The sequence below is a fragment of the Tupaia chinensis genome, unplaced genomic scaffold (genome assembly GCF_000334495.1).
Source record: "Tupaia chinensis unplaced genomic scaffold, TupChi_1.0 Scaffold000211_1, whole genome shotgun sequence".
Classification (NCBI taxonomy): Eukaryota; Metazoa; Chordata; class Mammalia; order Scandentia; family Tupaiidae; genus Tupaia; species Tupaia belangeri.
In genome coordinates this window covers 645140-653323 of record NW_006159686.1, presented here as the reverse complement: position 1 = coordinate 653323, position 8184 = coordinate 645140, and positions in this window count along the sequence as shown.

Here is an 8184-nt window from a genome sequence, read left to right as displayed (position 1 = left end):
ACACCACTGACAGACCCTGCTGGTCACATGCAAGCTACAGTCCACGGGGAACCTCGCGTGGGCCGGCACGTAGGACCAGCCACGCCCTTGGGCCTCTGCAGCCACTCAGCTTCGCGCCTCTGCCCTTAGCCCTGACCTGCCCTGCCAGGCCAATGGCACCCCTGCCCCAGACTGGGCTGGAGGAGTAGGGGCGAGCAGCCCCCAGGCCTGCAGATGGCACCTTGCCCAGTGGGGAGGAGCTGAGTGGGGACTCACTCAACCCTGCCTCTCACCTCACAGGCCCCTGGGTCTCCCTACACTGACCCTGCCTTACATCCGGACCCTGAGCCCCAACGATGGGACAATGGGACCCTGGTCCTCCCCTCACAGGACACCTCTGCCTCGCTCGGGCCCCAGACACACAGCCATGGCCGGCTCTGCTCCAGTGCAGGCTTGCAAGAGACCTCTCCGCTCAGACCTCCACGGAGACCCCAGGACCCGCACCCTGCGCCCTGCAGGGCTTCGCCCCTCACACAGCCCGCCTGCCCACCCATTGATAGCATCTCGGTGGTCCCAGCTGGCTCGGGCTCGCCGTGCCCTCCGAACAGCCCAGAGCTGCGGCCCACACTCTCCCGCGGCTCCTGGCATGTCCCCACGGACGGTGCGTGAGCTGCTTCTGAGTGTCATCAGCATCACCGAGCGCTGCATTGGGGCAGGTCCCTGTCCCCGCTGTGTGCTGCCACCCCCATGGCCGTTCTGACCAAACGTGTGGGTTCGCGGCGTATGTTCCAAAGATCGCTGTAGAGAGACCTGGGAACCCAGCGCTCCCCACATGCAGCTCAGATTCCTGGTGAGGGTCAGCAGGACCACCTGCGGCCAGGGTGGCCAGGGGCCCTGTCCCGTCATTTCACAGTGGCAGCCCTGCCTGCAATCACCCTCAAGCACCTGCTCCCTGCGCTGGCATCCAGGGCGGCTCTTCCCATTGGAAGGGAAGCCATCGGCATTGCCCCAGGGACGCTGCAGTACTCCCCTCCCCGCTGTGCTGCTGGGCTGCACTCTGGCCTCTGCAGAGGGGCTGCCCCTTTCAGGGCACACTCTCTCAGTTCCTGGGAACCTCAGCTGGGCAGCTCAAAGCTACAGGAATTTGGGGCCAGCAGGTGGTGCGGTGGTTAAGACACCGGACTCCCACATGTCTGACTGCAGTTCAAGTCCCAGATCTGGCAGGCGTGTGTGTGAGCATGCCCCAAACCCTGAGGGAATGCAGGAGGGGTTGTGACATGGCCGTTTCCCCCCACCCCCCCCCCCTCACTTCCCTCTTTCTGTCTCTGTCTCTCTCCAGAGAGCACACGTACTCTATGGCAAAAACGTGAAGGAAATTAAAAGCCACTGGCATTTACCCCTCACAGTCTGGAGGCCAGGACTCCAAAGCCAAGACCAGGCAGGGCCAGGCCCCTCTCGGGGCTGCAGGGCTGCGGGGTGCTCGTCCCTCCCAGCTGGAAGTGTGGTCGACGTTCCCCGCAGACCTCAGGGTGCAGACACGGCTCTCTGGCCTCTGCGTCTGTCCTCACGTGGCCACCTCCTGTATCTGACTCTTCTTGCAAGGGGACTGGTTTGGGTTTAGGGCTCGGCACCGGGAGCCCCATTTCACACCTGCAAATGCAGCTGTGAGGATTCTGGGCCTTGGATGCAGCACTCCCCTGCCACCTCTGGCACCCCGTCTCCAGGACCGCCCCGCCAGCCCTTGCAGCCTGTGACAGCCTGCACACTCGTCCTCTGCTCGTACACTGAAGTATGTCCCTCTTCCAGGTCAATGCCATTGGATTCGCCCCAAAGGCCACATCCACAGTGTGGGGTGTGGTGAGCAGCACGCGGAGCAGAGCACAGCCACTGGCAGCTCTGACAGTAGAGGCGGGTTGTCCATGGGCAGCAGGTCCAGCTGTCTTCACTAGGTTCTCCTGTCTTTCTGTCCCACCCTGTTAGCACATGGCTGTTCTTCAAGCTCATTGCCTCCTGAATGCAAAACTGTGGCCACAGGTCCAGGTGGTGCTCAGAGAGTGGGTGGGAGAGGCTGGCAGGACCGCAAGAGAATGACTTGTTTGTGCAGTGTCTATAGCAAAGACCTCTTGCTGAGAAGACTGTCCTAACATCTCACAGGCTGGCACGGAGGCACACCCCTAACACCCGCCCATCGTGCAGAGAAACACGGCTGCCTCACTCCAACCAACCACACTCAGCCCCGGGGCCTTGCCTACTGCCACCTGCAGCCCTGGGCCGCCCAGCAGAAGCAGATGGCGCTGGCTGCTCGGTACATGTGCACCATGTTGTTCACGTGAGTAAGCGGCAGGTCTGCGGCTGTAACAGAAGCAATGACAGCCGATATACTGTGGCACTGAATGACAGGGCAACCAATCACTGACACATGATGTGACAGACCTGGGCCTAGCCCGGAGTGGCTTAAGTCCAGGAGCCATGTGAGGCTGAGAAGGTCTGTGGGGTCACCAAGATTCGAGTCTGTGCTCAGACCCCACAGGGAGGGCTGGGGTTCCGAGTGCTCTGGCCTCCCGGAGCTCAGGCTGGGGCCTCAGTTGAGGCATACTCACCTGGTGAGGACCGGCAGCCCTCCACACTGTCCATTCCATTTTATTTTGGCCTTTGTGGTCTGGGTAGCCTCAGGCCTGTCCACCAGAATGCCACACCCCCTGGTCACCTGAGATGGCCCCATGTGAGTGACGTCTGTAAAACTCTCTCCCCTGCTGGAGCCCCGCATCCACCCCGGAGCCCTGTATCCGTCCACACAAACTGAGGCTGCAGGAAGCCCAGGAGGAAGTGGAGGAGGAGGCAGCATGATGTCACCAGCCTGGCCAGCCTGGGCACCTGGAGCCCTCTGCAAGGACAGTTGAGCGTGTAGACAGCAGAGGAGTGCAGCCACGTCTGTGAGAGCCCCACCTCAGGGGCCCACGTTCTGCCGAGGACAGAGATTAGCAGGGTAAGTGCTGATGGCAACGTGTGCTGGAAAGGCATGGGAGGCGGTCTGAAAGGCGTGTCTGTCTGGCTGACAGAGGGCCAGGGTGAGAACTTGACCTTCCACGACAGACGGACGGGGCCAAGGGCACGTCCTCACCAGTGAGGGCAGCCAGGCTTGCTGCTGCCAGAGGAGGTGGAGAGGGCTGGGCGTGCTCCCTCCACCTCCGCCCTGGTGACACAGCCACCCTGCAGAACCGAGCCCTCGGTCAGGAAGGTATGCACACGCCCAGCCTGGCCAGAGAGGCAGGACTGCAGCCTGGAGCCGCCATGCTGGCGGGGTGCAGTGCCAGCTGACCTGTGACCATGTGCGTGGCTGCGGCCACACGGCCTCCACAGCAGCAGTGCATGCCCTTTGTGGCACCAGGGACCGGTTTCATGGAAGACAGTTGTGCCTGGATCTGGGGGTGTGGCTGTGGGATGAGTCCTGCACATCACGTCAGTGTGCTCCTCGTTCCCTATCACTGCACTGGAACCGTGATGGGCGCATCAGGTTGCCAGAACGCAGCAGCCACGGCTACCCTGGGCTCACGTCCCCGCCTCAGCTCCCCTCAGAGCATCAGGTGTCGGCTCCCACGAGGAGCCACCACCCAGGCGGCCTGGGTGGGTGCCTCACATGTGCAGGCTGCAGCAGGGTGTGTGTCTGAGTCTGACACTGATGTGACAGGGGCGGGGTTGAGCCACGGGGAGCTCCACTCGCCCACCTCCTACCACCTCCTGCAGGCCAGTTCCTGACAGGCCCAGGGCCTGGGGACCCGGCTCCAGCAGTAAACTGACTGCCTTCGTTCCTGCGGCCGCCTTCAGAGGCAGGCAGTCACGCGTCTGGCACAGCTGGTCCTCACACGCTGCACCAGGGGAGCTCTGAGACCTCGGCCCCTGCTCTGAGCTCATGGGCCAAGGAGGAACCTTCAACTTAGGACTTGAGTCAAGGGAGGCTTCAGAAGAAGGAGGCACGAGCCGGGTGCCTGCGTGGGAAACAGGCCTGGCTCACCAGGGCTGAAGGAGCAAGAATGAGGGGCGTGCTGGGGTGGATGGGCCCCAAATTTCCAGCTCCCTGATGCTCTATTCAAGACAGGTCCAGCCCAGGGAACCAGCAGTTAGCGTAATGGCTATGTTGCTGGACTCCCATGTAGTCAACTGCGGTTCGCATCCCGGACCCGGTGGCTTAAACTCACGCCGGGCGCGTGTGCATGCGTGTCCAAGATCCCAAGAGGAGAATGGAGGAGAAGGGATTGCGGCGTGACCATCCCCCCTGGGGGGTGATTTCTCGCTTTCTGTCTCTCTGTCTCTCTCTGTCTGGCGAGCTCACGTGCTCTATAGCGAAAACCTCTTCCCCCCCACCCAAAAAAAAGAAAAGACAGGTCCAGCCCAGAAAGGCTGTCTGACTGGTGGACCCTGAGTCACCTGCTGTGAGAAACTGGGACACAGTTCTGTCACTGGAAAAAGGAAAGCAGAGGGGAAAGAAAAGGATTTATTTGGACCGGGGTTGGGAGATCACCCGAGCAGCACCAGATCCAAGGTGACCCACATAATGCATGGCTCTGAAGGCAAAAGTTGCAACTGGGGGAGGAGCAGGGGTCTTGCGCAGCAGTGGCCGGCTGAACTCAGGGGCTGGGAGCGGGTGACCTTACGGCTGCCCAGGGTGCATCTGGAAGGGCGAGGCAGGATGGTTTGGGCAGCGTGGGCATCTGTAAAGCATGAAGTCCTGCGGCTGGGCACCCTGGGCGGGCGCAGGCATGCCCCTGAGGGAGCCCTGCGCTGCCAGGCCATGCGCTTTACCTGTGTGCTGGCCGGGCAGGCAGGGCTCTCCTGTCCTGGGGACTCCCAGCTCCCTTGGAGCCTTGGTCGGACGCCATGACATTTTGTGGTGTGTTCTTAAGAGAGATGTTTGCAATAGGTCACGTGCACTCACTGAGAAACAGAGTCAGAGAGAAAATGAGGAATCACCCCCCAGCGGGGACGGCCACTCTGCCATCCCTTTTTCTCCATTCTCTTCTCGGGATTTTAGGCACGCATGCACATGCACTCAGCATGAGGTTCAAGCCACCAGGTCTGGGACTCAAACTGCAGTTGGACACGTGGGAGCGCAGCGCCATAACCACTATGCCACCTGCTGGCCCCAGTATGGCATTGTTGCTCCATGGGTTTGGTCTACTGGGCCCAGAGTTGGAGTATGGCTAATAATGGCTCCCGTGGCTGTTCAAGTCTCTACTTTCTCTGCAGCAGGACTAGGCCCACCCACACCAGAAGTCCCCCACAGAAGCTGGTCTTCACGTGACCTACGTCAGCAGCTGAATCGTGTGAGCAGACACCACACAAAGCGTAAAACACTGGTTGTAAAGTGCTCGTGAGGTCTGGCTGACCGAGTGCTTCAGAACGGGGATGCCCAGGAAGCCCCTCCAGTGCCCCTGGAGCCTGAGCCAGAAAAATGCGTGACTTAGCCCCTGAGCTTCGGGGGCTGCTTGTCCCGCAGCAACATCGCAGCAAGAGCTAAGGGAGGGGCCTCTTGCATGGTTCATGGCACAGTCAAGTCTGCAAAGCACACGGAGTGCCACGCAGGGAGAGCTGGGGGCAGGTCAAAGCCACAAACTGTCCCACGGCTGGGCAGACAGCTGGCCCAGAGACAGACTCTGGAGCTGTTCTGTTAGAAACGGCACAGATGTTCTGGTCGCCAGCGTTCAAGCATGTTTGAATCAGCCAAAGCTTGAGCCCGAGCCAGACCCACGGCATTCTGAGCACGCCCAGTGCTGTGCCGGGCTGCCCAGGACAGTGGAGGCGCCAAAGCAAGCCCAGCAGCCAAGCCTGGTGAAGCCGACACCCACCCCGGAAGCAACCAACTCCCCACAGCACCTCTCAACTGCCCCTGAGGACGCCCGCCCTGTCGCAAACGGCAATAGTGGGGAGGCCGGGGTGCACGGCCATCGGTCGGCAATTCTGAGACACAGCTGTGCTCTGGAGGCTGCTCCACCTGCAGGATCCCTGCACATGGAGGACAGGTGGCCTTCTCCCCAGGACTGCCAGGACCCAGGGGTCCTGCGGGATGTCATGGCTCTGGTGAGACCTAGGATGGGGGCCAGCCCAGGACTGGGGCAGAGAAGAGGACTCGGCCCGGGGGTGAGGATGGCGAGGGAGGTGGCTGTGTGACAGTCCAGGGGCCATGGTGGGACCTTGCTGGTGCCCTCTGGACCCCTGTGCAGGGCACGGCGAAAGAACTGCAGCCCACCTGTTCCCAAGGCGCAGCCCTCAGACCTCGAAAGAAATGCGAATTCTCAAGCCCCAGCTCAGGAACCAGTGGCCCAGCTTCCACCCACTGCGCCTGGGAGGCCGTCCACGCTTGAGATCGCTCACCTCAACCTGGGAGCCTGGAGAGCCTGCAAACCCTGCACCTTCACAGAGGGGCAGCACAGCAGACCTCTGATCTGCCCCGTGTTTTAAGAGGGTGGCGGGCAGCCTGCTTCAAGAATCGGCAGGCCACGTGCTGTGGGCACCTGATGGCAGAATGCAGGAGTAGAACACCAACTCCAGCTCATGCCCTCAGCACACTCAGGAGTTGGGTGGCCACCACTGGGGCAGCCCAAGTCCAGAGCAGTCTCCGCTGCCCCACTGTCCCGCTGTCCAGTAACCACAGGCTTCCATCACCCACAGCCCAGAGCCCAGCTTCTCTCCAGACACTGCCCATGTACCACCCGCCCCTCTGGGGAGGCTTAGCCGGGGACCCCAGTGAAGGATGCTGGTCCCCAGTTGCCCCCTTCGCTTCCTCCCCAGTCCCCATGTGGAAATGAATCAAAGGAGAACAAGCATGGGGGCTCCTCCCCTCAGGAGAGCTAAGGACACCCTAACCCTAACCTTAACCCAGAAAGGAAGGCCCTTGGAGTCTAGAGACCAGGCCCACCCCGCCCTGTGGGGCACACAGCGGGAGTGTCTGAGGACAGAGCCAAAAGCAGCATTTCCGCATTTGGGAACTTCAAGACCAGAACTCAAGGGACACAGCGATTGTTCTTGGAGGGAGGACAGGGGAGGGGATACAGGAACACCCACAGGAAGCTCCCTGCTGTCCACACAGGACCCAGGCTGGGGACAGGGACCCCAGGGCAGCTCCAACAGCTGCCATACCTCGCCCTTGGCACTCAGCCACACTCTGGCTCTCGGTGGGTGCCGTGCTGACTGACCAGACGCTCACCACGCTCTGGCCCCCCCATCCTCTGGCCCCCCCATCCGTCTACCCCAGAGCCTTTCAAAAATCAAAATGAAAAAGGAGGAGGCTGGGGTGGGGAGGATGCATTTTCATAACAAAACGCAGAATGGGAGGGGGAAAGGGGACATGTAGGGAGGAAGCCGGGACAGACAACCCCAGGGAGAGCCGGCCCCCAGCTCCAGACCAAATCCTCAGTCCAAGGAGCAGGGCGATGCGGGCCCTTCCAAGGGGCGGGTGGGCCTCCTGCTAAGCCACCCGGGCGGCCGCCTGCAGGGCCTCTGCCCGCCACTGCATTCCAGCCTGCCTCTAGCAGGCCCAGGCCCTTGTGCACTGTGCCCCTGCCTGACTCCACGCAGGGCTCGCCACGCTCTCCGTGGCAGCTTGTAGGCTGAGAGGTCCTTGCAGGGCGGGCACCGCCAGCCCTCCAGAGTATCACTTTACGTGGCCTGTGATGGGGCTCTCCCCCGCCATTGGGAAGACTCTCTCCTACTGCACTCCCACGGCGCCTGGACCCACGAGGCATTTTGGGGAGAAGGCGGGGATCTGCGGCCTGGCGCCCACGCACTGGAAAGGAGGAGGTTCGCAGCCCCCCAGCCGCCCCTTCCCCTGCGTTTCCTGCCTCTGCAGCTCAAGCCGCAGACCTGTGCGGGCGCCAGCGGGGCAGGGCGCCCTCCGTCGGCCTCGGTCTGGGCAGCCGCCTCTGCAGGCCAAGACAGGAGGCTCAGGGCCCGGTCAGGAGAGGGGAGACTGGTGGGGTCTGCTGGGCCCCGGCCAGGGGTGCCCCAAGCTAGGTTTCTGCTCCTGCGGACCCACACCTCCCGGGTCTGGGGCGCGTGCAGAAGGGGCGGTGCCGGCGCGCGAGACCTCGGGGGCGGGGCTGGGACACGGGTGGGCGCGGACAGGGGGCGTGGCCTGGGGGCCGGGGCGGGCCCGGGATGGGAGGGGCGGGCTGAGCAGCTGGAGCGACCCCGGGCGCGTGGCCCGGATTA